General features: G+C 48.4%; 1 protein-coding gene and 2 long non-coding RNA genes across 4 annotated transcripts in view; 1 reads left to right on the plus strand and 2 right to left on the minus strand.

The window, feature by feature from the left end:
- Positions 1-27,509, plus strand: part of PDZD9 (PDZ domain containing 9) — a 185,056-nt gene that overhangs the window by 146,181 nt on the left and 11,366 nt on the right. The window lies entirely within an intron of this gene.
- On the minus strand, positions 641-27,471 carry LOC119942487. Its single transcript, XR_005455369.1, has 3 exons — positions 27,359-27,471; positions 20,357-20,519; positions 641-811 (listed from the first exon to the last, which is right to left on the minus strand). It is a non-coding gene; the product is annotated as an uncharacterized LOC119942487 (long non-coding RNA).
- LOC119942486 lies at positions 11,857-13,294 on the minus strand. Its single transcript, XR_005455368.1, has 3 exons — positions 13,094-13,294; positions 12,564-12,621; positions 11,857-12,266 (listed from the first exon to the last, which is right to left on the minus strand). It is a non-coding gene; the product is annotated as an uncharacterized LOC119942486 (long non-coding RNA).

The following is a 27,509-nucleotide window of genomic DNA, read 5'->3' on the forward strand; positions in this document are numbered from 1 at the left end:
GAGCACAGTCTAGACCACCGTTTCCAGGAAGTACAGGGGGATTCCTTCTCCAGATCACCTTCAGAATCACAACTTTAGAGGATTTGCAAGGCTTTTCTTTACTCTCTCTTCTTTGACGAATCCAAACCTCAATATGGAATATTAACCCAATCCCGACAGTCAGGCGAGTGAACTGTCCTAAACTGGGGAAACTTGTCTGAAGACTTTTTATTCATTCTTTTTAAGGAGACCTGTGGTAAATTTCCCTTGGAAACTTACTATAAGGGTCAGCTTTTCCATCTCCTTTAAAATAGCCTCACAGTACTAGGTATTTAATTTCTCTTTCATTTTCCTTATTATTTCTTCCTAACGAATAGCTCCCCGACCCTGCCATCTCTCTCCCGTGACTGTATGTAAAGGAGGAAAAGCAACATCCTAACCGGAGTTCTTTCGCCTGAAAACGGTTTGGGGAAATATTCTGTGAGGAAAAGTCCAAATATCTTTTTCATCTTGAATAGAAAAATGAGAGAGACAGAGGGGGGGGGGGGGGGGAGGGAAAGAGGGTGAGAGAGAGAGAGAGAGAGAGAGAGAGAAGAGAGAAATGGAGACCTATCAGAGTTTGAATCATTTGACACGAGCAGTAAATGACCATTTCCAAGTGTTTTTTGGTCAGTCTACGATTAGATACTTATTTTTTCCCGATGGTCAGGTCAACTCCCATCTTCTCTCAGGGCGTCCCGGTCTCCACTTGTCGGCTTGACCCCCGATCACTTCTCCCTCGTCCTCTCCCTCGCTGGTGCAGCTCTCGGTACAGAGTCCCTCCAGGAGGGATCTACAAGGCAACTCCTTCTTTACGCCAGGGGATGAAAAGTGACCCAGTGGATTCCAGCCTGTCTTGGGGATTCCTTATTAAGGATAATACAATTCTTTTGAAATTTCCTCTCCCAGGAAAAAAGAAATCTACAAGTTTGATTAGTCAATCCAATTTCCCGGATACACAGGTAGACAGTCCCTCCCTCCCACCCATAACGTGCCTTCTGTCTCCCCAAGAGCCCAGATACACTCATTCCCCTCCAAAACGACGAGTTTCTCCTACCTTTCTCCTGATCACAGCGGCCGCCTTGAGCTCCCTGGCCGGCTCGGTTCAGGTTTGGCTTTGGTGGGTGCCGGGGTGGTCAGGACAGTCAAGATTCCTCCTTCCTGCTCCGGTGCTTCTCCTCATCTCCTGGAGCCTCGGCTGGAGGGGGCACTGCCGGTTTCTGAAGGGAGGCCAAACCTTGGTTGGAACACAGAGAGACAACATGGCTTTCCTAGGGAACAGCAGAAATTCCTTTGCCAAAGCCATGTTAATTCACATGGCTCCAAGACATGGAAGTCATTTCTTCTCTCTCTTCCTTTCTCTCTAATAATAATAATAATAATAATAATTGCATTTATTAAGCGCTTACTGTGTGCAAAGCACTGTTCTAAGCGCTGGGGAGTTTAAAGGGTGATCAGGTGGTCCCACGGGGGGCTCACAGTCTTAATCCCCATTTTACACATGAGGTAACTGAGGCCCGGAGAAGTTAAGTGACTTGCCCAAAGTCACACAGCTAAGTGGCGGAGCCAGAATTTGAACTCATAACCTCTGACTCCAAAGCCCGTGCTCTTTCCACTGAGCCACGCTGCTTCTCTACTGATCGAAACCTCACAGGGATAAGGATCCCAATACCATTAGTGAGGGGAGAGTGAGAGCCATTAACTGATGAAGGGGGGGCGTCTGGGGAGGCTGCGGTTGAGAGGGCCGGCATTGAATAAGACATTTGATTTGCCTTCTAAGTAGATACGAAGAAAGGAGATTGACACTAAAGTTCAGTTTTGCCAACCTGCATTTCCCATTCCTGGGCTGTGGCGAAATTCATTGGGGCTGGAAATACACTTTTTTTTTCAACAGGAGGATCTGGCTAGTATGCGAAGAAAAGCTTCCTCGCGGGTCAGAAGTTGAGGCAATCATTGCTTTCTTTTAGAGACTGTCCCCGCCCCTTCTCTTCTCAGACAGACCCGGGGGCCTCAGCCTGACTTGAGCCCTCATCCTGTCCTCTGGCCCAGCGCTCTCTGAAACGGATCCTTTCAGGATGGAGCTGAACGACTGAACCAACCGAGGAGTTGGAATTAACATTTGGAATAAACCGCTTGGGGAAACAAACTCCGCCGCTGGGCGTCACTGCAGAGCCGCTCCTACCGCAGCTTCATCCCTCCCGCAAAAACGGGGCTTGCTTCCCTAGAACAGTGCTCCGCACAGAGTGAGCGCTTAACAAATACCACAGTGATTTCTGGATGAAGAATTTTTCTGTTGCTACGCCCACTTTTTCCCCTCAAACCGAGTCGGGCAGTCGCGTCACTGGGTCACTGCCGGGAAGGTTATTCTCCCGTTTCATTCATTCCTTCAATCGTATTTATTGAGTGCTTACTGTGAGCAGAGCACTGTACTGCGCGCTTGACGCCCCCCCCCCACCCGCCCCGCAAAGCGTAGAGGGGGGCACCGTGAGGGAGTGATTTGGGAGAGCCGCAGAACTCCTGGAAGGCACTTCGAATCCCGGAAAAGCCAAAGGAGGAAAGCTGCCGGCCAAGGGGAGGGCACAGAGAGTCGCCCTGAGGGCTCATTTTTCTTGCTTTTTTCCCCTGGCCTTCCTGAACCTCCGGCCCCCTCCCTCAGACTAACTCGGAGTGAGGCAGCGGCTTGGCTTGGCTTTCCCTCCCCTCAGGTCTCTCCCGTCTCCTCGGGTCCCCTCAGGAGTCCTCACCAGCCACCTCCGACTCCTTGCTCCGCCCCCCTCCCGGCCTCTTTTCAGTCTGGGCCTGAGGAGACCGGGGGGCGGAGCCGACGATTGCCCGCGCTCCGCCTCTGACTGACAGGAGCCGAGCTCCTCCTCCTGGACTTCTTCACCCACTTCTAGGGCGGGCGGGGGGACGAAAAAAAGAAAGAAAAAAACCCACCTCAAATCGCCTCAGCTTTTCTAAATGGCCGCCATGGCCACCAATTCTAAATGGTGGATTTTTCTGTAGCAATAGAAGCAATTTGGAGCCTGTTGGGGGAACTCTAATGCAAGGCCTTGAAGGCCTCAAGTGGAGTCAGGAACAGGAGATGTTTCTGCGTGAAACAAACTTCTTTCACCCCTCAGCTATTCTCTTTTCAGGCCCTGAAGGCCTTAGGTAGAGAAAGAAAGGACCCTTTTTTTTTTTTTTTGCATGAAGCCAATTTCTCCTTTTCATCATCAATATTCTCTATTCTTTCTCTTTTCAGAAGCCTTGAATGACTCCAGTGGAGTCAGGTACAGGAGATGTTTCTGCATGAAGCAAACTTCTCCTTCCTTCCCTCAAATACTCTCTTTTCAGGCCCTGAAGACCTTAGGTAGAGAAAGAAAGGCAGCTTTTTTTTGCATGAAGCAAATTTCCCCTTTTCACCCTCAATATTCTCAATTCATTGTCTTTTCAAAGGCCTTGAAGACCTCCAGTGGACTAATACACAGGACACGTTTCTGCATGAAGCAGATTTCGCCTTTTCCAATTCCTAGATTTGCTCTTCAAGTCTTGAAGACCTTAGGTGGAAATATGATGAGGTGAGGTTTCCTAAGAAGCAAACGTTTCCTGTTCTAAACGTATATATCACTCTTTCCGGCCCTTAGGTAGAGAAACAAAAACAGGAGATGGTTTGCATGAGGAAAACCTGTCCACTTTGGACACAAATATTCTTTTTGTAGGTCTTGAAGACCTTGGGTAGAGAAATGAACGTGGGAGGCGGCTCCCATGAAGCAAATTTCTCCTGTTCAATCTCAGATATTCTCTTCTCAGGGCTTGAAGACCTCAGGGAGAGAAATAAAAGGAGGAGATGGTTTACATGAAGCAGAGTGAGGCAGAGGCTTGCCTTGGCTTTCCCTCCCCTACCCTCAGGTCCCTCCCGTCACCTATGGTCCCCTCCGAGTTCCTCACCAACAGCCCCAACCTCCGACTCCTAGCTCCGCCCCCCTCCCTGGCCTCTTTTCAGTCTGGGCCTGAGGCGAACGGGGGGCGGAGCCATCGATGGCCCGCGCTCCGCCTCTGACTGACAGGAGCCGAGCTCCTCCTCCTGGCCTTCTTCACCCACTTCTAGGGCGGGAGGCGGGAAGAAAGAAAGAAAGAAAAAAAACACCTCAAATCGCCTCAGCTTTTCCAAACGGCCGCCATGGCTACCAATTCGAAATGGTGGATTTTTCTGTGGCAATAGACGCAATTTGGAGCCTGTTGGGAGAACTCGAACACAAGGCCTTGAAGGCCTCAAGTGGAGTCAGGAACAGGAGATGTTTCTGCGTGAATCAAACTTCTTTCACCCCTCAGCTACTCTCTTTTCAGGCCCTGAATGCCTTAGGTAGAGAAAGAAAGGCAGCTTTTTTTTTGCATGAAGCAAATTTATCCTTTTTATCATCAATATTCTCTATTCTTTGTCTTTTCAGAAGCCTTGAACACCTCCAGTGGAGTCAGGTACAGGAGATGTTTCTTAACGAAGGAAAGTTCTCCTTTCTTCCCTCAAATACTCCCTTTTCAGTTCCTGAAGACCTTAGGTAGAGAAAGAAAGGCAGCTTTTTTTTGCATGAAGCAAATTTCTCCTTTTCACCCTCAATATTCTGGACTCATTGTCTTTTCAAAGGCCTTGAAGGCCTCCAGTGGACTAATGCACAGGACATGTTTCTGCATGAAGCAGATTTCTCCTTTTCCAATTCATATATTTGTTCTTCAAGTCTTGAAGACCTTAGGTAGAAAGATAATAATAATGATAATGATGGCATTTATAAAGCGCTATGTGCAAAGCACTGTTCTAAGCACTGATGAGGTGAGGTTTCCTAAGAAGCAAACTTTCCCTGTTTTAACCCTATATATCACTCTTTCCGGCCCTCAGGCAGAGAAACAAAAGCAGGAGATGGTTTGTGTGAAGAAAACCTGTCCACTTTGGACACAAATATTCTTTTTGTAGGTCTTGAAGACCTTGGGTAGAGAAATGAAAGTGGAAGGTGGCTTCCATGAAGCAAATTTCTCCTGTTCTATCTCAGATATTCTCTTTTTAGGTCTTGAAGACCTTAGGAAGAGAAATCAAACAAGGACATGGTCTTGCATGAAGCAGATTTCTGCATTTTTACCCTTCAACATTCTCTTGTCAGGCCTTGAAGACCTCAGGGAGAGAAATTAAAGGAGGAGACGGTTTGCGTGAAGCAGAGTGAGGCAGAGGCGAGGCTTGGCTTGGCTTTCCCTCCCCTCCCCTCAGACCCCTCCCGTCTCCTAGGGTCCCCTCAGGGGTCCTCACCACCCACCTCGCCCACCGACTCCGAGCTCTGCCCGCTCCACACTGAGAAGCTCCGCCCCCCTCCCGGCCTCTTTTCAGTCTGGGCCTGAGGAGAACGGGGGGCGGAGCCAACCATTGCCCGCGCTCCGCCTCTGACTGACAGGAGCCGAGCTCCTCCTCCTCTCCTCCTTCACCCACTTCTAGGGCGGGTGGCGGGAAGAAAGAAAGAAAAAAAACCCACCTCAAATCGCCTCAGCTTCTCTAAACGGCCGCCATGGCCACCAATTCGAAATGGTGGATTTTTCCATAGCAGTAGACGCAATTTGGAGCCTGTTGGGGGAACCTCTAATAATAATGATGGCATTTGTTATGCTCTTACTATGTATAAAGCACTGCTTTAAGCGCTGGGGAGGATAGAAGGTGATCAGGGTGTCTCCCGTGGGGCTCCAAGTCTTAGTCCCCGTTTTACACATGAGGTAACTGAGGTCCAGAGAAGTTCAGTAACTTGACCAAAGTGCCACAGCTGACACTTGGCAGAGGGGGGATTCGATCCCGAGACCTCTGCCTCCGAGGCCCGTGCTCTTTCCACTGAGCCACGCTGCTTTCACCTCAAAACGCCTCAGATTCTCTCAACGGCCTGTACAGCCACAAGTTCCAAATGGTGGATTTGTCTATTGCAATAGGCGGTGGCTAGTCGTTGGCTCAGTGACCCACTGGGTCAGGAACACACGGGGTCGGTGCCCGAGTGACCCAAGGAGTCACCGGGAGGTCAGGGCGGTGCCCGACTGCCCCAAGGAGTCACCGGGAGGTCAGGGCGGTGCCCGACTGACCCAAGGAGTCACCTGGAGGTCAGGGCGGCCCCAGAGTGACCCAGTGGGCGGAGTCCATTCTGCCCCTCAGCCTCGTGTATTCCCCTTCCCCACAGAGGACTCCAACAGGAAAAAAAGCCGCTCATTTCCTGCCTCTTCTGTTCAACCCCATGAATTCTGCCTTTAGATTCATTCATTCATTCAATCGTATTTATTGAGCGCCTACCGAGCGCAGAGCACTGTACTAAGCGCTTGGGAAGTACAACTCGGCAACATAGAGTGACGGTCCCTACCCCACAACAGGCTCACAGTCTAGAAGGGGGAGACAGATAACAAAGCAGAACATGTAGACAGGTGTCCAAATCGTCAGAACAAATAGAATTAAAGCTCTTTGAACATCATTAACAAAACCAATAGAATAGTAAAATATGTACAAGTCAAATAAATCGAGTAATAAATCTGTCCAGATATATATAAATATATATATATATACAAGTGCTTTGGGGAGGGGAAGGAGGTAGGGCCGGGGGTGGGAGGGGATGGGGAGGAGGAGAGGAAAAAGGGGGCTCAGTCTGGGAAGGCCTCCTGGAGGAGGTGAGCTCTCAGTAGGGCTTTGAAGGGGGGAAGAGAGCTAGCTTAGCAGTTGTGTGCAGGGAGGGCATTCCAGTCCAAGATAGCCAAATAGCCCCTGAAAATGGCTCAGCTATTGCAGATGCTGAACCCTGTTCATCAGTATGCCACCCAAGACAGTTCTAGGAGATGTCTGTCATGAATACTTTAATAACAATAATGGCATTTGTTAAGTGCTTTGTATGTGCAGAGCACTGTTCTATGCACTGGGGTGGGATACAGGCTAATCTGCTTGTCCCACATGGGGCTCATAGTCTTAACCCCCCATTATACAGATGAGAGAACTGAGGCCCACAGAAGTTAAGTGATTACCCAAATTCACACAGCTGACAAGTGGTGGAGCAGGGATTAGAACCCATGACCTCTGACTCCCAAGCCCGGACTCTTTCCACTGAGCCATGCTACTTTCAACAAACCAATGATCATATTAAAAAAAAACCCAACAAACTCCCCCCCCCCCCCCGCCAAACCGTGAACGAAAAGGGCTTCATTTCCTGCCCTGTCCCTATGGTCTCCTTTCCCCGTTCCTTTCCCTTCGGTGTCAACTCGGGCAACTGGATTTGTCACCTCTAAGCTCATTACTAAGTAGCAGCGTGGCTCAGTGGAAAGAGCACGGGCTTTGGAGTCAGTGGTCATGGGTTCAAATCCCTGCTCCACCAATTGTCAGCTGTGTGACTTCGGGCAAGTCACTTAACTTCTCTGTGCGTCAGTTACCTCATCTGTAAAATGGGGATTAAGTCTGTGAGCCCCCCAAGGACAACCTGATCACCTTGGAACCTCCCCAGCGCTTACAACAGTGCTTTGCACAGAGTAAGCGCTTAATAAGTAGCATTATTATTATTATGATTATTACTAAGTGTTCGGAAGGCTACAGAACAGTCAATAGACGGGATCCCCACCCATAAGGACTTTTCACCAACAGTGGGGGAGACAGACAGGAAAGACAAGTGGAGAAGTAGCAGGGCCTGGGGGCAAGAGTACAGGCGTGGGAGTCAGCGGACGCGGGTTCTAATCCCTGCTCCACCGCTTGCGGGGGCTGGGTGACCTCAGGCCAGTCGCTTAACTTCTCTGGGCTTCGGTTCCCTCGTCTGTCAAATGGGGATTCAGACTGGGAGCCCCATCTCTGGACTGGGCTGTGGCCGACCCACTTACCTCCCAGCAATCCCAGCGCTTAGAACAGCGCTAGGCACATAGTAAGCGCTTAACGGCTGCCACGACCATCATTACTACTATTATTAAATGAGGGGAAGAGATGGATTATACGGAGATGTTTAGGAGGCATTTTGGTCCCCTAAACTGCAGGCGGCAGGACCTACCTTTCCCATATTTAACCAGCGGTGTTGGAGCCATGTCCCCCGCAGGTCAAGGGGCCAGACGAGATACCCGACTGGGCTTTTCTGGACAAACTGGGCAATTAGTCTCTCTCAAAACTAGAGACCCGGCAAAAACTAAGGAGTTTTTCTTGTTTTAGCCTCGGGCCATCAGTAGTAATAATCCAAATAATCATGATAATCACCGTGGTATCTGTCAAGTGCTGACTATGGGCCAGGCACTATACTGAGCGCTGGGGTGGATGCAAGTAAATTGGGTCGGCTACACGGTCCTTGTCCCCTGTGAGGCTCACAGTCTCAATCCCCATTTGACAGATTAGGTGATTGAGGCCCAGAAAAGTGAAGTGACTTGACCAAGGTCCCACAGCGGACAAGAGGCAGAGCCGGCTTAACACCCCATGACCTTCTGACTCCCAGGCCAGTGCCCTATCCACTACACTCCCACGGGCCATTAAACCAAGGGAGTCGTCCACACTGTGAACTCTACCTTGTACCACGAAGCAGCGTGGCATAGTGGAAAGGGCATGTGCTTGGGAGCCAGAGGTCGTGGGTTCGAATCCCAACCCCAACACCTGACTGCTGTGGGACCTTGGGCAAACCACTCGACTCCTCTGGGCTCCTCCTCAGTCAACGCATCTGTAAATTGGGCATTAGGACTGCGAGCCCCAAGTGGGATAACCAGATAAGCTCCTATCTACCCCAGTGCATAGAACAGGGCTTCACACCTGGTGAGCGCTTAAAGGGTACCATCGTTATGATTCTAAGAGAAGCAGCCTGGTTTAGTGGAAAGAGCACGGGACTGGGAGTCAGACGTCGTGGGTTCCAATTCCACATTCCCACACTTGTCCGCTGTGTGACTTCGGGCTAGTCACTTAACTTCTCTGGGCCTCAGTTACCTCATCTGTAAAATGCACATGAAGACTATGAGCCCCATAAGGGACAACCTCATCACCTTCTATCTACCCCAGGGCTTCAAAGAGGGCTTGGTACATAAGAAGCGCCCAACAAATACCATTATTAGGATTATAAGAGAAGCAGTCTGGCTCACTGGAAAGGGCACAGGATTGGGAGTCAGTGGTCGTGGGTTCGAGTTCCAGATTCCCGAAAATTAACTGCTGGGTGACTATGGCCGAGTCACTCCACTTCTCTGGACCTCAGTTACCTCATCTGAAAAATGGGGAATAAGACTATGAGCCCCACGGGGGCCAACCTCATAACCTTCTATCTACTCTAGGGCTTACAACAGGGCTTCACACCAAGTAAGCGCTTAACAAATACCAGCATTATTATAATCGTGATGATTACCAGCTCTCCTGGAAGTTGGCAGCGAAAAGAAAAACTAATTTCTATGGAAGAAGGGGCATCTAGTGCCATAGTGTCCTTCCACTTTCCCCACAGAACTGTCACCATTTTGGCTGGCTCAGGAGTTCCCAAATATCAGTTTACTGGAAAGCCCTCAGGAAGGGCTGTTGCCTTCAATTTCCTTTGTGCGAAGAGGCGTTTTAGTCAGTAGCCCTGAAGCCTCTGTCTTCTTTACCTGTGCAGACACTATCTCTATGAACCATATAGAGACCAAATCCACAAACCAAGGAAGACTATCAGGTGTGAGATGGGAGTTTAACATGTTTTATTCACTAACGAGTGTTTTGGGGAAGAACAGGTTTTCTGGGAATATCTGGAAGGGGCTTGGGGGTGGATCTCGTCGGGGGGCGGGGGGGGGCGGGTCAGAGACAACCCCAGGCCCAAGAAGACATCCTGAGCCTTGGGTCTGGGGGAAGTGGGGAGTTGGGGTTAGGGTGCAGTCAAGAGTGCTTCAGGGTTGTTTCCCTCGGGTGGGCAGGCAGTTGAGAGTCCAGGGGGAAATTAGAGCAGGCTGGGATGGAGGGCTGGAGTCCTTAGGGTGCAGTCAGGAATGCCTAAGGATTGTTTCCAAAGGGAGGGCGGTTGAGAGTCCAGGGGGAAGTTACAGCTGGCAGGGCTGGAGGGCTGGGGTTCTCAGGGTGCAGTCCGGCATGCTTCAGGATCGTTTTCCCAAGACGGGCGGTGCAGAGTCCAGGAGGAAGTGCAGAGCTGGCTGGGCTGGAGGGCTGGGGTCCTCAGGATGCAGTTCGGAGTCCTTCGAGTCGTTGGGAGACCAGGGAGAGGATAGTGCCGGCTCGGGGGGTCCTCCAACGGGCTGTGGTCCTTGAATGCTGGGATGCTGTGGAAACAACCCTTTTTTACTTTTATTTTAGGGGAGAAAGGGAAGGAGGAGAAAGGGAGGTGGTTGGGGAAAAGGGAGGGGATGTGACGAGGGGAAATGATAGAGAAGGGGTCCCCAGCAACACCCTCCTCCCTGCCCCACCCTCCCCTACACTGCCACTGTCCCCCCTGCAGTGGGTCTCCCACTGAGGAGATCAGGGGGCACCTAGTGGCAGTGCCGCAGTGGGCTTCCACCCTCCGTCCCACCTCCTCAGGCCCGGTCCGTCGCCTCCCTCTTTCCCCGGGACCCTCTCACCGAGATGTCCCTGCTTCCCCCCACCGCCCTGCAATGAGGGGCAGCAGGGACGGCGGCCGTGCCCCCGACGGCGGCCACGATCCCGTGAATTGTCCTTCTTGGTCCGCGGCACCTTCACCTCGTCGTTTCCCCCGCATCTAGGAACACTGATCTTCTCCTCCCTGTGTGTGGGGAACAAATATCCTACCGGCAGATTCTGAAGCGGAAAAGTTAACACAGGGGTAAAGACGCCGACATTCACTGAGGCAACACTTGCCAGCTCCCAGAGCCACCAAGAGGAAGGATGGCCCTTCCACCCACCCTTCACGGGGACGGACTGATAAATTTTTCTATCTTCCGGACGGCACTAACCTCTGCTCCTAGCGGGACCTACCTCATCCAGGCAACATCCAGTCCAGAATAGCAGCTCCCGAATCTGTACTGACTCAAAACCTTGAGAACAAAACACTCAACGTGTCAGACATTCTTAAACAAAGCATATGAAGTCAAGCTGTTTGGAAATTGCACTGAATTAATTGTCCCTTGACGTTTTGGGGCGGTCTATAGTGTTACAGTCAGTATGAGTTCATAAAGCCATTTACCTAATCACGTTAGAAAAGGCAAAGAGATAAACCTCCCCGTCTGGGGACTTCGAATGCGTGGAATTTTTTTATTTTTTTCGGTAAATCCGAGGATATCCCAGACGTCCACGTTCAATGGAATGAGTGCGCTGCGTATTTATATGTCAATTATTTTATATGTCAATGATTTTAATATTTACTTTAATTTTAAACTATTTTATTGTATTTTATTCTCCTGCCGGGAGTTGCGCTTTGCATTTATTTTGATTTTATTTAGCTATTTTATTGACTTTTAAAATGCTGGTGGGATGGATTGAGTAAATCTCTTAGTTGTTTCATATCACTTGAATGTGAGAAACATAACATTCCATTGACCATGGAGTTGGTCAACCAGGATCTAGAGAAGGTCAGGGAGTTCTCTCCGATGTGCTTTCGTCATACGGGTTAGAAACTGTCATCCTGATGAAACACTATAGAATTTTGAAAGGTATTTTCCTGTCAAACTGGACAATTGATTCACATGGAAAATGAGCCTTCATGGTCAAAATGGAGCAGGTCTACCCTCTCTGAAAACCAGAAGGCTCACGAGAGAGATATCCCAGATGGTCTGTCAGGCTAATCTCTGGGTCCAGAAGTGCGGCCATAAAGACCAACTGGGGAGATTTCTAGGACAGAGGGACCGTGCTTTTCAAGAGATTCTGCAAGAAGAGAACCTCTTCTTTGCCCCTGCACAGTTTCTTTGGGAACCCGGCTCCCCCCGACCCCAACACAAACACCAGAGTAGCCAGGATGGGAGATGATGGATCAAATAGGAGAGTTTGGCCTGAAGCTACTCTCTCCCTCCTCACCCCTTGGGCCTTGAAGACCCAAGGAGGGAGAGCCATCGTTGTCCTTTGAGGAGGAGAGGCTGCTTTACATGAGGCTAAGTTTTTCAAGAATTTGGCACCAGGAAAAATCCCTCCTCCTCCCCACCAAATTTTCTTTTCTTGCCCTCCAAAATCCTGGACCAGAGGCTCCAGACTGAGCCTTGGGTCCAGAACAGTTTCATCTTAACCAGTAGCTGGATTTTTTTTCTCCAAATCCAACCATCATCTGATTTTCCTTCAGCCTCTATTCTTCTGGAGATGAACATTCTCTGGAGTGTTTCTTGAGTTGCGCCGGCTGGCCCTATAGGGAGAGGGAAAATACAGTTCCGTTCTTCTTTATTGCCCACTTCCGCAGATGTCTAGTACTTAGATTCAGGAGTTACAGTAGCTTGATTTGCCTAACTCTTTCTCCTTGGTAAAGCTTGGTTAATGTTTGGGCAGTGAGGCGAGGACCCAGATTTCATTCTTGCCCCGATATTTCACCCAACGCACCAAATGGGAAAGGGGAACAGTCACCTAGAAGAAACGGAATCCCAGCTGTTGAACTCCAAATTACTCCCTTTCCCAATGAACCAGATGTTCCGCAAGGGTTGCTTACCCGTTTCTCTCTCTTGTCATTTCCAAACTGAACCATAGCGGCTCTTAAGATGCATGATCTACAGAAGAGGCAGGAAAGTGAATGAATAGCTGAAAATCGGGTCTCAGAGCAGGCTGCAAACCACTAGGCTCAATTCAGGGAAGGATGGTGGTCAAATCACTGATCCCGGAGCGCAGAGGAAACGAATTGCTTGATCCCAACTAAAAACCAAACTCATTGGCACTCTAGGGCAAGCTGACAGGGAGACTGCCTAGGAGAATCTGATGGGATAATGTAGCCCACCTCAACCGGAAGCCAACTGCAATGTGGACTGGACGAGCCATCATTTCCACGTAGGTCTGAATGCTACTTCAACCCTAGCAAAGCGTTGCAACAGATGTTTTGTGATTTCAAAGAATTCCCAGACATGTCTCGATAGCAACTTGCTAAGCAGCGTCGAGCACCCGGGGAGCGACCGGGACACAAAAGCATCCCGGCATTCCCAAGAACCAAAAACCCGGCCCGCTCCCACTAGCAGTCCAATATCCTACCTGGTTAGGTGGCACAGAGTGGTTTGACGACTTTGTCCACGGTTGAGAGGGCGGAGCAGGCAGAGTGGACGGAAAAGCGTGAAAACTCTTTTAGGGATTATTAGGGGGAATTAGCATGAGGCTCTTCACCCAAGTCTTATCTCTTTGTGCTCTCTCTCTCTCTCTTTCTTCCTGCAACAACCCAAGCCCAAGTTCTCCTTTTCCACCTCAGACGGTTTGCGTGAAGCAAACTTCTCCTTTTCCACCTCAAATAATCTCCTTGGAGGCCTTGAAGACCTTACACAGAGAAGGAAAAGCTGGAGATGCTTTGCGAGAAGCAAGGTTCCCCTTTTCCACCTCAGATAATCTCTTTGGAGGCCTTGAAGGCCTTAGGTAGAGAAACCAAAGGTGCTGATGGTTGGCAGGAACCACGTTTCTCCACTTTTACCTCGGATATTCTCTCTTCTGCCCTTGAAGACCTTAGGGAGAGAAATCTAAGCCAGAGATGGTTGCATGAAGCAAACTTCTACTTTGGCACTTCATATAGTCTCTATTCATTCTCAATGAAAAGGCCTTGAAGGCCGGAGGTGGAGTAATGCAGAGGAGGTGTATCTGCCTGAAGAAAATTTCCCTCTCTTGTCACCGCAAATGGTCTCTTTCAAGGCCTTGAAGACCTTGCAGAGAGACAAGAAAGCTGGACATGGTTTGCATGAAGCCTATTCAGCCTTCTTCATCTCCTCTATTCTCTTGGATGGCCTTGAAGACCTTGGGGTGACCAATAAGCAGGACAGTTTTGGCAGGAAGAAAAATTCTCCCTTTTTAAGGCCATACCTTCTCTTTTCAGGCCTTGAAGACCTTGGATAGGGACATAAAAGCTAGAGACGGTTTGCATGAAGCAATTTCATCTCTTTAAGTCTCATATAATCTCTTTGATGGCCTTGAAGACCTTGAGGGGACCAATAAGCAGGACAGGTTTGGCAGGAAGCAAAATGCCCCTTTGAAAATGCCACAGAGTTTCAGGCCTGGAAAACCTTAGTTAGAAACCTGAAAGCAGGAAATCGTTTCCATGAAGCAAGTTTTTCCTTTTTCACTGGAAATACCTACTTGCTTGACCTCCAAGACCTGAGGTAGAGAAAAGACATCCTGGAGACATTGTTTACATAGCGCAATTTTCTCTTCTTCGAACTAAATTAATCTCTTTTCTGGCCTTGAAGACCTTAGGTAGAGAAAATCACAAGCTGGAGATTTGGCCATGAAGCAAATTTTCCCTTTTACACCTCCAAGATTTCCTTTCTTTCTCAAATTCAAAGGCCTTGAAGGCCAGACGTGGAGTCAGGAACAGGAGATGTATCTGCAAGAAGCCAATTTCTCCTTTTGCCCCTCACATATTCTCTACTGAGGACTTGAAGAACTTAGGCGGACCAAGAAACTGGAGGATTTTGCGTGAAGCAAAATCCTCCTGGTTTTTAACCCCACATATTATATTGGCAGGCCCCGAAAATGTTACGTAGAGAAAACAGAGCGGGAGACTTTTTGGGTAAGGCAATTTTCCTCTTTTTCACCTTAAATATTCCCTTTTGTGGCCCTGAAGACCTTAGATAGGGAAAGAAAACTGGAGATGATTTCCTTGATGCAAATTTCTTTCTCCTTGGCACGGCAAAAATTCTCTCCTAAGGCCTTGAAGACCTTCAGTAAGGAAATGAGATCTGGGGAATTTTTCTACAAAGTCCATTTTCCCCCTTACACCCCAAATAGTCTTTTGAAGGCCCTGAAGACCTTAGGTGGGGAAATGAAATCTGGAGAATTTTTCTATGAAGGGAATTTATCCAATTACACCCCAAATACTCTCTTTTCCGGACCTTAATGGGCTTCGGGTAGGGAAATGAAAAATCTGGGGAATTTTTGCTAGAAGGAAATTTCTCCTTTTTCACCCCAAATAGTCTTGTGAAGGCCTTGAAGACCTTCAGTAGGGAAATGAAATCTTTGCATGAAGCAAATTTCTCCCTTTTCACCCCAGTCTTGTGAAGGCCTTGAAGACCTTCGGTAGGGCAATGAAATCTGGGGAACATTTGCATGAAGCAAATTTCTCCCTTTTCATCCCAAAGAGTCTTGTGAAGGCCTTGAAGACCTTCAGTAGGGAAATAAAATCTGGGGAACTTTTGCATGAAGCAAATTTCTCCCTTTTCACCCCAAATAGTCTTGTGAAGGCTTTGAAGACCTTCAGTAGGGAAATGAAATCTGGGGAATCTTTTCATGAAGCAAATTTCTCCCTTTTCCTCCCAAAGAGTCTTGTGAATGCCTTGAAGGCCTTCGGTAAGGAAATGAAACCTGGGGAACCTCTGCATGAAGCAAATTTCTCCCGTTTCACCCCAAAGAGTCTTGTGAAGGCCTTGAAGACCTTCGGGAGGGAAATGCAATCTGGAAAATCTTTGCATGAAGCAAATTTCTCCCTTTTCACACCAAAGAGTCTTGTGCAGGCCTTAAAGACCTTTGGTAGGGAAATCAAATCTGGGGAATTTTTGCAGGAAGCAAATTTCTCCCTTTTCATCCCAAAGAGTCTTCTGAAGGCCTTGAAGACCTTTGGTGGGGAAATGAAATCTGGGGAATATTTGCGTGAAGCAAATTTTTCCCTTTTCACTCCAAATAGTCTTCTGAAGGCCTTGAAGACCTCCGGTGGAAAAATGAAATCTGGGGAACATTTGCATGAAGCACATTTCTCCCTTTTCACCCCAAAGAGTCTTTTGAAGGCCTTGAAGACCTTCAGTAGGGAAATAAAATCTGGGGAACTTTTGCATGAAGCAAATTTCTCCCTTTTCACCCCAAATAGTCTTGTGAAGGCCTTGAAGACCTTCAGTAGGGAAATAAAATCTGGGGAAGTTTTGCATGAAGCAAATTTCTCCCTTTTCACTCCTAAGAGTCTTGTGAAGGCTTTGAAGACCTTCAGTAGGGAAATGAAATCTGGGGAAGTTTTGCATGAAGCAAATTTCTCCCTTTTCACCCCAAATAGTCTTGTGAAGGCTTTGAAGCCCTTCAGTAGGGAAATGAAATCTGGGGAATCTTTTCATGAAGCAAATTTCTCCCTTTTCCTCCCAAAGAGTCTTGTGAATGCCTTGAAGGCCTTCTGTAGGGAAATGAAATCTGGGGAATCTCTGCATGAAGCAAATTTCTCCCTTTTCACCTCAAAGAGTCTTGTGAAGGCCTTGAAGACCTTCAGTAGGGAAATGAAATCTGGGGAATCTTTTCATGAAGCAAATTTCTCCCTTTTCCTCCCAAAGAGTCTTGTGAATGCCTTGAAGGCCTTCGGTAAGGAAATGAAACCTGGGGAATCTCTGCATGAAGCAAATTTCTCCCGTTTCACCCCAAAGAGTCTTGTGAAGGCCTTGAAGACCTTCAATAGGGAAATGAAATCTGGGGAATCTTTTCATGAAGCAAATTTCTCCCTTTTCCTCCCAGAGTCTTGTGAAGGCCTTAAAGACCTTCGGTAGGGAAATCAAATCTGGGGAATTTTTGCATGAAGTAAATTTCTCCCTTTTCATCCCAAAGAGTCTTCGGAAGGCCTTGAAGACCTTCAGTAGGGAAATGAAATCTGGGGAATTTTCACATGAAGCAAATTTCTCCCTTTTCATCCCATAGAGTCAGTGGAAGGCCTTGAAGACCTTTGGTGGGGAAATGAAATCTGGGGAATATCTGCGTGAAGCAAATTTTTCCCTTTTCACTCCAAACAGTCTCCTGAAGGCCTTGAAGACCTCCGGTGGGGAAATGAAATCTGGGGAACATTTGCATGAAGCAAATTTCTCCCTTTTCACCCCAAAGAGTCTTGTGAAGGCCTTGAAGACCTTCAGTAGGGAAATAAAATCTGGGGAAGTTTCGCATGAAGCAAATTTCTCCCTTTTCACCCCAAATAGTCTTGTGAAGGCTTTGAAGACCTTCACTAGGGAAATGAAATCTGGGGAATCTTTTCATGAAGCAAATTTCTCCCTTTTCCTCCCAAAGAGTCTTGTGAATGCCTTGAAGGCCTTCGGTAAGGAAATGAAACCTGGGGAATCTCTGCATGAAGCAAATTTCTCCCTGGGGAATCTCTGCATGAAGCAAATTTCTCCCTTTTCACACCAAAGAGTCTTGTGCAGGCCTTAAAGACCTTCGGTAGGGAAATCAAATCTGGGGAATTTTTGCAGGAAGCAAATTTCTCCCTTTTCATCCCAAAGAGTCTTCTGAAGGCCTTGTAGACCTTCAGTAGGGAAATGAAATCTGGGGAATTTTTACATGAAGCAAATTTCTCCCTTTTCATCCCAGAGAGTCAGCTGAACGCCTTGAAGACCTTTGGTGGGGAAATGAAATCTGGGGAATTTTTACATGAAGCAAATTTCTCCCTTTTCATCCTAGAGAGTCAGCTGAACGCCTTGAAGACCTCCGGTGGAAAAATGAAATCTGGGGAACATTTGCATGAAGCACATTTCTCCCTTTTCACCCCAAAGAGTCTTTTGAAGGCCTTGAAGACCTTCAGTAGGGAAATAAAATCTGGGGAACTTTTGCATGAAGCAAATTTCTCCCTTTTCACCCCAAATAGTCTTGTGAAGGCCTTGAAGACCTTCAGTAGGGAAATAAAATCTGGGGAAGTTTTGCATGAAGCAAATTTCTCCCTTTTCACTCCTAAGAGTCTTGTGAAGGCTTTGAAGACCTTCAGTAGGGAAATGAAATCTGGGGAAGTTTTGCATGAAGCAAATTTCTCCCTTTTCACCCCAAATAGTCTTGTGAAGGCTTTGAAGACCTTCAGTAGGGAAATGAAATCCGGGGAATCTTTTCATGAAGCAAATTTCTCCCTTTTCCTCCCAAAGAGTCTTGTGAATGCCTTGAAGGCCTTCTGTAGGGAAATGAAATCTGGGGAATCTCTGCATGAAGCAAATTTCTCCCTTTTCACCCCAAAGAGTCTTGTGAAGGCCTTGAAGACCTTCGGGATGGAAATGCAATCTGGGAAATCTTTGCATGAACCAAATTTCTCCCTTTTCACACCAGAGTCTTGGGAAGGCCTTAAATACCTTCGGTAGGGAAATCAAATCTGGGGAAGTTTTGCATGAAGCAAATTTCTCCCTTTTCATCCCAAAGAGTCTTCTGAAGGCCTTGAAGACCTTCAGTAGGGAAATGAAATCTGGGGAAGTTTTACATGAAGCAAATCTCTCCCTTTTCATCCCAGAGAGTCAGCTGAAGGCCTTGAAGGCCTTTGGTGGGGGAATGAAATCTGGGGAATATTTGTGTGAAGCAAATGTTTCCCTTTTGACTCCAAATAGTCTTCTGAAGGCCTTGAAGACCTCCGGTGGGGAAATGAAATCTGGGGAACATTTGCATGAAGCAAAGTTCTCCCTTTTCACCCCAAAGAATCTTTAGAAGGCCTTGAAGACCTTCAGGAGGGAAATGAAATCTGGACAATTTTTGCGTGAAGGAAATTTCTCCCTTTTCACCCCAAAGAGTCTTTTGATGGTCTTATGTAGGTAGGTATATAAAAACAGGAGATTGTGGGCATCAAGAAAACTCTTTCTCTTTTTCCTCTTCCTTCCTGGCTCTAAAGCCCTAGGGTAGAGCACTACATTAGTTTTGAGCCTAAAAGGGTTTTCCCTTTATCCATCTCTTGCCGCATGATCTGGAGTGAAGGTCTTCTCTCACTGCAGTCTTCATTCCTCCAATAGTCTGGGAGAAGTCGAGACAACTGGTGGTTTGGAATTCAGCCTGCCGTCCTGGGGTGGAGAAAGAAAATCCCTAAATTAGTGTTATCTGCAGAGGTAGAGCAACCCACAATGAGCCTGGCATCCTCTGTCAAAATATCCCTAAAGACGATTGCGTGGCTCCTTCACTGCCCTGAGCGGGTGGGGCGTGCACGACTCCCTGGCCTTTCACATTTGTACAGATCGGCGTGCCCGGAGATAAACACGTGGTTACTCAGGCAAGGATTCTGACCTGCGGCATGGGATTGTGAGAGCATTGCCCCCAGCTTCTGACAAGATAACTCTTCCCTTTGGCGGGGCTGGAGAGGGCTCTCTAGCTCACTCATCCCACCCCGAAACCCTTCCCTCCTGGTTTCACAGACCCCTGCTGCTGCTGCCAGCATCTATTCACCTGGCCGTGCTCACCCTCCTGTGGGTCGGCTTCCACTGACGTCTGAGACCGCAGCTCCCCAGCTGTGGGGATGCTTGCAGGACGGGGCGCTCCCAGAAGTCGGCAGATGAAGTCTCTGAAAAAGATCCACCTGGGTTAGAGCACAGTCTAAATCATTGTTTCCAGGAAGTACAGGGGGATTCCTTCTCCAGATCACCTTCGGAATCACACCTTTAGAGGATCTGCAAGAATTTCCTTTGCTCTCTCTTCTCTGACAAATCCAAACCTCAACATGGAATATTAACTCAATCCCGATAGTCAGGCGAGTGAACTGTCCTAAACCGGGGAGCCTTGTCTGAAGACTTTCTATTCATTCTTTTTTAGGATACCTGTGGTAAATTTCCCTTGGAAATTTACAGTGAGGGTCAGTTTTTTCATCTCCTTGTAAAGAGCCTCACGGTACTAGGTACTTAATCTCTCTTTCATTTTCCTTATTATTTCTTCCTAACGAAAGGCTCCCTGACCCTGCCGTCTCTCTCCCAACTGAATTTTAAGGAGGAAAAGCAACATCCTAACCAGAGTTCTTTCGCCTGAAAATGGAACGGGGAAATATTCTGTGAGGAAAAGTCCAAATATCTTTTTCATCTTGAATAGAAAAATGAGAGAGAGAGAGAGAGAGAGAGAGAGAGGGAGAGAAAGAGAGACAGAGACCTAACAGAGTTCGAATCATTTGACACGAGCAGTAAATGACCGTTTCCAAGTGTGTCTTGGTTAGTCTACGATTAGATACTTATTTCTTCCCGATGGACAGGTCAACTCCCATCTTCTCTCAGGACGTCCTGGTCTCCACTTGTCGGCTTGACCCCCGATCATGTCTTCCTCGTCCTCTCCCTCGTTGGTGTAGCTGTCAGTACAGAGTCCCTCCAGGAGGGATCTACAGGGCAACTCCATGTTTACGCCAGGGGATGAGAAATGACCCGGTGGATTCTGCCCTGTCTTGGGATTCCTTATTAAGGATAATAAAATTCTTTCGTAATTTCCTCTCCCAGGAAAAAGGAAATCTACAAGTTTGATCAGTCAATCCAACTTCCCGGATACACAGGTGCACAGTCCCTCCCTCCCACCCATAACGTGCCTTCTGTCTCCCCAGGAGCCCCGATACACTCATTTCCCACCAAAACGATGAGTTTCTCCTACCATTCTGCTAGTCACGGCGGCCGCCCTGATCTCCCTGGCCGGCTCGGTTCAGGTTCGGCTTTGGTGGGTATCGGGGTGGTCGGGACAGTCAAGCCTCCACCTTGCTGCTCTGGTGCTTCTCCTCATCTCCTGGACCCTCGGCTGGAGGGGGCACTGCCGGTTTCTGAAGGGAGGCCAAACCTTGGTTGGAACACAGAGCGACAACAGGGCTTTTCTAGGGAACAGCAGAAATAAATTCTTTTGCTAAAGCCATGTTAATTCACATGGCTGCATGACATGGAAGTCTTTTATTCTCTCTCTCTTCCTTTTTCTCTACTGATCGAAACCTCACAGGGATAAGGATCCCAATACCAATCAATCAATCAATCAATCGTATTTATTGAGCGCTTACTATGTGCAGAGCACTGTACTAAGCGCTTGGGAAGTACAAATTGGCATCACATAGAGACAGTCCCTACCCAATAGTGGGCTCACAGTCTAAAAGGGCCAGTAGTCAGGAGAGAGTAGTCCAGTAGAGAGAATACCAGTAGTCAGGAGAGAGTGAGAGCCATTAAATGATGAGGGTGGGGCGTTTGGGGCGGCGGTTGAGAGGGCCGGCATTGAATAAGACATTTGCTTTGCCTTCTAAGTAGATACGAAGTAAGGAGATTGACAGTAAAGTTCAGTTTTGCCAACCTGCATTTCCCATTCTTGGGGTGTGGCGAAATTCATTGGGGATGGAAATACACTTTTTTTGCACAGGAGGATCTGGTTAGTACGTGAAGAAAAACTTCCTCGCGTGTCAGGAGTTGTGGCAATCATTGCTTTCTTTTAGAGATTGACCCCCCCCATTCTCCTCTGACAGACAGACCTGGGGGCCTCAGCCTGACTTGAGCCCTCATCCTCTCCTCTGGCCCAGCGCTCTCTGGAACAGATCACTTCAGGATAGAGATGAACGACTGACCCACCCGGGGGGTTGGAATTTACATTTGGAACCAACCGCTTGGGGAAACAAACTCCACACGCCGGGCGTCATTTCAGAGTCGCTCATACCGGCGGTACATCCATCTTTTCACCCCAAAGAGTGTTTTGAAGGCCTCGAAGCCCTTCGGGAGGGAAACAGAATCTGGAGAAGTTTTGCGTGAAGGAAACTTCTCCCTTTTCACCCCAAAGAGTCTTTTGAAGGCCTTAGGTAGGTAGGTATATAAAAACTGGAGATTGTGGGCATCATGAAAACTCTTTCTCTTTTTCCTCCTCCTTCCTGGCCCTAATGCCCTAGGGCACTACACTAGTTCTGAGCCTAAAAGGGCTTTACCTTCGTCCATCTCTTGCCGCATGATCCGGGGCGAAGGTCTTCTCTCACTGCAGCCTTCATTCCTCCGATAGTCTGGGAGAAGCCGAGCCAACTGGAGGTTTGGAATTCAGCCTGCCGTCCTGGGGTGGAGAAAGAAAATCCCTAAATTAGTGTTACCTGCAGAGGTAGAGCAAACCACAATGAGCCTGGCATCCTTTGTCAAAATATCCCTAAAGACGATTGCGTGGCTCCCTCACGGCCCTGAGCGTGTGGGCCGTGCACGGCTCTCCGGCCTTACACATTTGTACAGATCGGCGTGCCCTGAGATAAAACGTGGTTACTCAGGGAAGGATTCCAACCTGCGGCATGGGATTGTGAGCGCATCACCCCCGGCTTCTGACAAGATTACTCTTCCTTTTGGCGGGCCAGGAGAGGCTCTCTAGCACATTCATCCCACCCCCAAACCCTTCCCTCCTGGTTTCGGAGACCTCTACTGCTGCTGCTGCCAGCATCTAGTCATCTGGCCCTCCTCACGCTCCTCACGCGGAAGCGTAGGCTTCCGCTGTCGTCTGAGACCGCAGCTCCGCAGATGCTTGCCGGATGGGGCACTCCCAGAAGTCGGCAGATGCAGTCTCTGAAAAAGATCCACTTGGGTTAGAGCACAGTCTAGACCACCATTTCCAGGAAGTACAGGGGGATTCCTTGTCCAGATCACCTTCAGAATCACACCTTTAGAGGATTTGCAAGAATTTTCTTTGCTCTCTCTTCTTTGATGAATCCAAACCTCAACATGGAATATTAACCCAATCCCGACAGTCAGGCAAGTGAACTGTCCTAAACCGGGGAACCTTGTCTGAAGACTTTTTATTCGTTCTTTCTAAGGAGACCTGTGGTAAATTTCCCTTCGAAACTTACTATAAGGGTCAGCTTTTTCATCTCCTTTTAAATAGCCTCATAGTACTAGGTATTTAATTTCTCTTTCATTTTCCTTATTATTTCTTCCTAACGAATGGCTCCCCGACCCTGCCATCTCTCTCCCCTGACTGTATGTAAAGGACGAAAAGCAACGTCCTAACCGGAGATCTTTCGCCTGAAAATGGTTTGGGAAAATATTCTGTGAGGAAAAGTCCAAATATCTTTTTCATTGTGAATAGAAAAATTAGAGAGAGAGAGAAAAAGAGGGAGAGAGGGGGGGGGAGAGAGAGAGAGAGAGAGAGAGAGAGAGAGAGAGAGAGAGAGAGAGAGAGGAGAGAGAAATGGAGACCTATCACAGTTCGAATCATTTGACACGAGCAGTAAATGACCATTTCCAAGTGTTTTTTTGGTTAGTCTACAATTAGATACTTACTTTTTCCAGATGAACAGGTCAACTCCCATCTTCTCTCAGGGCGTCCCGGTCTCCACTTGTCGGCTTGACCCCCGATCACTTCTCCCTCGTCCTCTCCCTCGCTGGTGCAGCTCTCGGTACAGAGTCCCTCCAGGAGGGATCTACAAGGCAACTCCACGTTTACGCCAGGGGATGAAAAGTGACCCAGTGGATTCCGGCCTGTCTTGGGGATTCCTTATTAAGGATAATAAAATTCTTTTGAAATTTCCTCTCCCAGGAAAAAAGAAATCTACAAGCTTGATTAGTCAATCAAACTTCCCGGATACACAGGTGGACAGTCCCTCCCTCCCTCCCATAACATGCCTTCTGTCTCCCCAAGAGCCCGGATACACTCATTTCCCTCCAAAACGATGAGTTTCTCCTACCACTCTGCTGGTCACGGCGGCCGCCCTTATCTCCCTGGCCGGCTCGGTTCAGGTTCGGCTTTGGTGGGTGCCGGGATGGTCGGTACAGTCAGGCCTCCTCCTTGCTGCTCTGGTGCTTTTCCTCATCTCCTGGAGCCTCGGCTGGAGGGGGCACTGCCGGTTTCTGAAGGGAGGCCAAACCTTGGTTGGAACACCGAGCGACAATGGGGCTTTCCTAGGGAACAGAAGAAATAAATTCCTTTGCCAAAGCCATGTTAATTCACATGGCTGCATGACATGGAAGTCTTGTATTCTCTCTTTCTCTCTCTCTCTCTCCCTTTTTCTCTACTGATCGAAACCTCAGAGGGATAAGGATCCCAATACCAGTAGTTAGGAGCGAGTGAGAGCCATTAAATGATGAGGGTGGGGCGTTTGGGGCGGGTGGGGCGGTGGTTGAGAGGGCCGGCATTGAATAAGACATTTGATTTGCCTTCTAAGGAGATACGAAGTAACGAGATTGACAGTAAAGTTCAGTTTTGCCAACTTGCATTTCCCATTCCTGGGGTGTGGCAAAATTCATTGGGGCTGGAAATACACTTTTTTTGCACAGGAGGATCTGGCTAGTACGTGAAGAAAAACTTCCTCGCGGGTCAGGAGTTGTGGCAATCATTGCTTTCTTTTAGAGACTGACCCCTCCCATTCTCTTCTCAGACAGACCCGGGGGCCTCAGCCTGACTTGAGCCCTCATCCTCTCCTCTGGCCCAGCGCTCTCTGAAACGGATCCTTTCAGGATAGAGCTGAACGACTGACCCAACCGAGGAGTTGGAATTAACATTTGGTACGAACCGCTTGGGGAAACAAACTCCACCCGCTGGGTGTCATTTCAGAGTCGCTCATACTGGCGGTACATCCATCTCTTCACCCCAAAGAGTCTTTTGAAGGCCTTGAAGACCTTCTGGAGGGAAATAAAATCTGGAGAAGTTTTGCGTGAAGGAACCTTCTCCCTTTTCACCCCAAAGAGTCTTTTGAAGGCCTTAGGTACGTAGGTATATAAAAACAGGAGATTGTGGGCATCAAGAAAACTCTTTCTCTTTTTCCTCCTCCTTCCTGGCCCTAATGCCCTAGGGTAGAGCACTACATTAGTTCTGAGCCTAAAAGGGTTTTACCTTGGTCCATCTCTTGCCGCATGATCCGCAGCAAAGGTCTTCTCTCACTGCAGCCTTCATTCCTCCAATAGTCTGGGAGAAGCCGAGCCAACTGGAGGTTTGGAATTCAGCCTGCCGTCCTGAGGTGGAGAAAGAAAATCCCTTCATTAGTGTTATCTGCAGACGTAGAGCGACCCACAATGAGCCTGGCATCCTTTGTCAAAATGTCCCTAAGGACGGTTGCATGGCTCCCTCACAGCCCTGAGTGTGTGGGCCGTGCACGGCTCTCCGGCCTTTCACATTTGTACGGATCGCCGTGCCCGGAGATTAAAAGTGGTTACTCAGGCAAGGATTCCAACCTGCGGCATGGGATTGTGAGAGCATTGCCCCCAGCTTCTGACAAGATAACTCTTCCTTTTGGCGGGCCTGGAGAGGGCTCTCTAGCTCACTCATCCCACCCCCAAACCCTTCCCTCCTGGTTTCACAGACCCCTACTGCTGCTGCTGCCAGCATCTATTCATCTGGCCCTCCTCACGCTCCCGTGCATAGGCTTCCGCTGACATCTGAGACCGCAGCTCCACAGCTCCGTGGATGCTTGCCGGATGGGGCGCTCCCAGAAGTCGGCAGATGAAGTCTCTGAAAAAGGTCCACCTGGGTTAGAGCACAGTCTAGACCACCGTTTCCAGGAAGTACAGGGGGATTCCTTGTCCAGATCACCTTCAGAATCACACCTTTAGAGGATTTGCAAGAATTTTCTTTGCTCTCTCTTCTTTGATGAATCCAAACCTCAACATGGAATATTAACCCAATCCCGACAGTCAGGCGAGTGAACTGTCCTACACCGGGGAACCTTGTCTGAAGACTTTTTATTCACTCTTTTTAAGGAGAACTGTGGTAAATTTCCCTTGGAAACTTACTGTAAGGGTCAGCTTTTTCATCTCCTTTTAAATAGCCTCATAGTACTAGGTATCTAATTTCTTTTTCATTTTCCTTATTATTTCTTCCTAACGAATGGCTCCCCGACCCTGCCGTCTCTCTCCCCTGACTGTATGTAAAGGAGGAAAAGCAACATCCTAACCGGAGTTCTTTCGCCTGAAAATGGTTTGGGAAAATATTCTGTGAGGAAAAATCCAAATATCTTTTTCATCGTGAATAGAAAAATTAAAGGGAGAGAGAGAAAGAGGGAGAGAGGGAGAGAGAGAGAGAGAGGGAGAGAGAGAGAGAGAGAGGAGAGAAATGGAGACCTATCACAGTTCGAATCATCTGACACGAGCAGTAAATGACCATTTCCAAGTGTTTTTTTGGTTAGTCTACGATTAGATACTTATTTTTTCCTGATGGACAGGTCAACTCCCATCTTCTCTAAGGGCGTCCCGGTCTCCACTTGTCGGCTTGACCCCCGATCACTTCTCCCTCGCTGGTGCAGCTCTCGGAACAGAATCCCTCCAGGAGGGATCTACAAGGCAACTCCATGTTTACACCAGGGGATGAAAAGTGACCCAGTGGATTCCAGCCTGTCTGGGGGATTCCTTATTAAGGATAATAAAATTCTTTTGAAATTTTCTCTCCCAGGAAAAAAGAAATCTACAAGCTTGAATAGTCAATCAAACTTCGCCGATACACAGGTGGACAGTCCCTCCCTCCCTCCCATAACATGCCTTCTGTCTCCCCAAGAGCCCGGACACACCCATTTTCCTCCAAAACGATGAGTTTCTCCTACCATTCTGTTGGTCACGGCGGCCGCCCTGATCTCCCTGGCCGGCTCGGTTCAGGTTCGGCTTTGGTGGGTGCCGGGGTGGTCGGTACAGTCAGGCCTCCTCCTTGCTGCTCTGGTGCTTTTCCTCATCTCCTGGACCCTCGGCTGGAGAGGGCACTGCCGGTTTCTGGAGGGACGCCGAACCTTGGTTGGAACACCGAGCGACAATGGGGCTTTCCTAGGGAACAGCAGAAATAAATTCCTTTGCCAAAGCCATGTTAATTCACATGGCTGCATGACATGGAAGTCTTGTATTCTCTCTCTCTTCCTTTTTCTCTACTGATCGAAACCTCAGAGGGATAAGGATCCCAATACCAGTAGTTAGGAGAGAGTGAGAGCCATTAAATGATGAGGGTGGGGCGTTTGGGGCGGGTAGGGTGGTGGTTGAGCGGGCCGGCATTGAATAAGACATTTGATTTGCCTTCTAAGGAGATACGAAGTAACGAGATTGACAGTAAAGTTCAGTTTTGCCAACTTGCATTTCCCATTCCTGGGGTGTGGCAAAATTCATTGGGGCTGGAAATACACTTTTTTTCCAAAGGAGGATCTGGCTAGTACGTGAAGAAAAACTTCCTCACAGGTCAGGAGTTGTGGCAATCATTGCTTTCTTTTAGAGATTGACCCCTCCAATTCTCTTCTCAGACAGACCCGGGGGCCTCAGCCTGACTTGAGCCCTCATCCTCTCCTCTGGCCCAGCGCTCTCTGAAATGGATCCTTTCAGGATAGAGATGAACGACTGACCCAACTGAGGAGTTGGAATTAACATTTGGAACGAACCCCTTGGGGAAACAAACTCCACCCGCTGGGCATCATTTTAGAGTCGCTCATACCGGCAGTTCATCCCTCTTTCCATCCCAAACAGTCTTTTGAAGGCCATGAAGACCTTCGGGAGGGAAATAAAATCTGGAGAAGTTTTGCGTGCAGAAAACTTCTCCCTTTTCACCCCAAAGAGTCTTTTGAAGGCTTTAGGTAGGTAGGTATATAAAAACAGGAGATTGTGGGCATCAAGAAAACTCTTTCTCTTTTTCCTCCTCCTTCCTGGCCCTAATGCCCTAGGTTAGAGCACTACATTAGTTCTGAGCCTAAAAGGGTTTTACCTTGGTCCATCTCTTGCCGCATGATCCGGAGCGAAGGTCTTCTCTCACTGCAGCCTTCATTCCTCCGATAGTCTGGGAGAAGCCGAGCCAACTGGAGGTTTGGAATTCAGCCTGCCGTCCTGAGGTGGAGAAAGAAAATCCCTTCTTTAGT

Source organism: Tachyglossus aculeatus, chromosome 21, assembly GCF_015852505.1.
Source record: "Tachyglossus aculeatus isolate mTacAcu1 chromosome 21, mTacAcu1.pri, whole genome shotgun sequence".
In the NCBI taxonomy this organism is placed as follows: domain Eukaryota; kingdom Metazoa; phylum Chordata; class Mammalia; order Monotremata; family Tachyglossidae; genus Tachyglossus; species Tachyglossus aculeatus.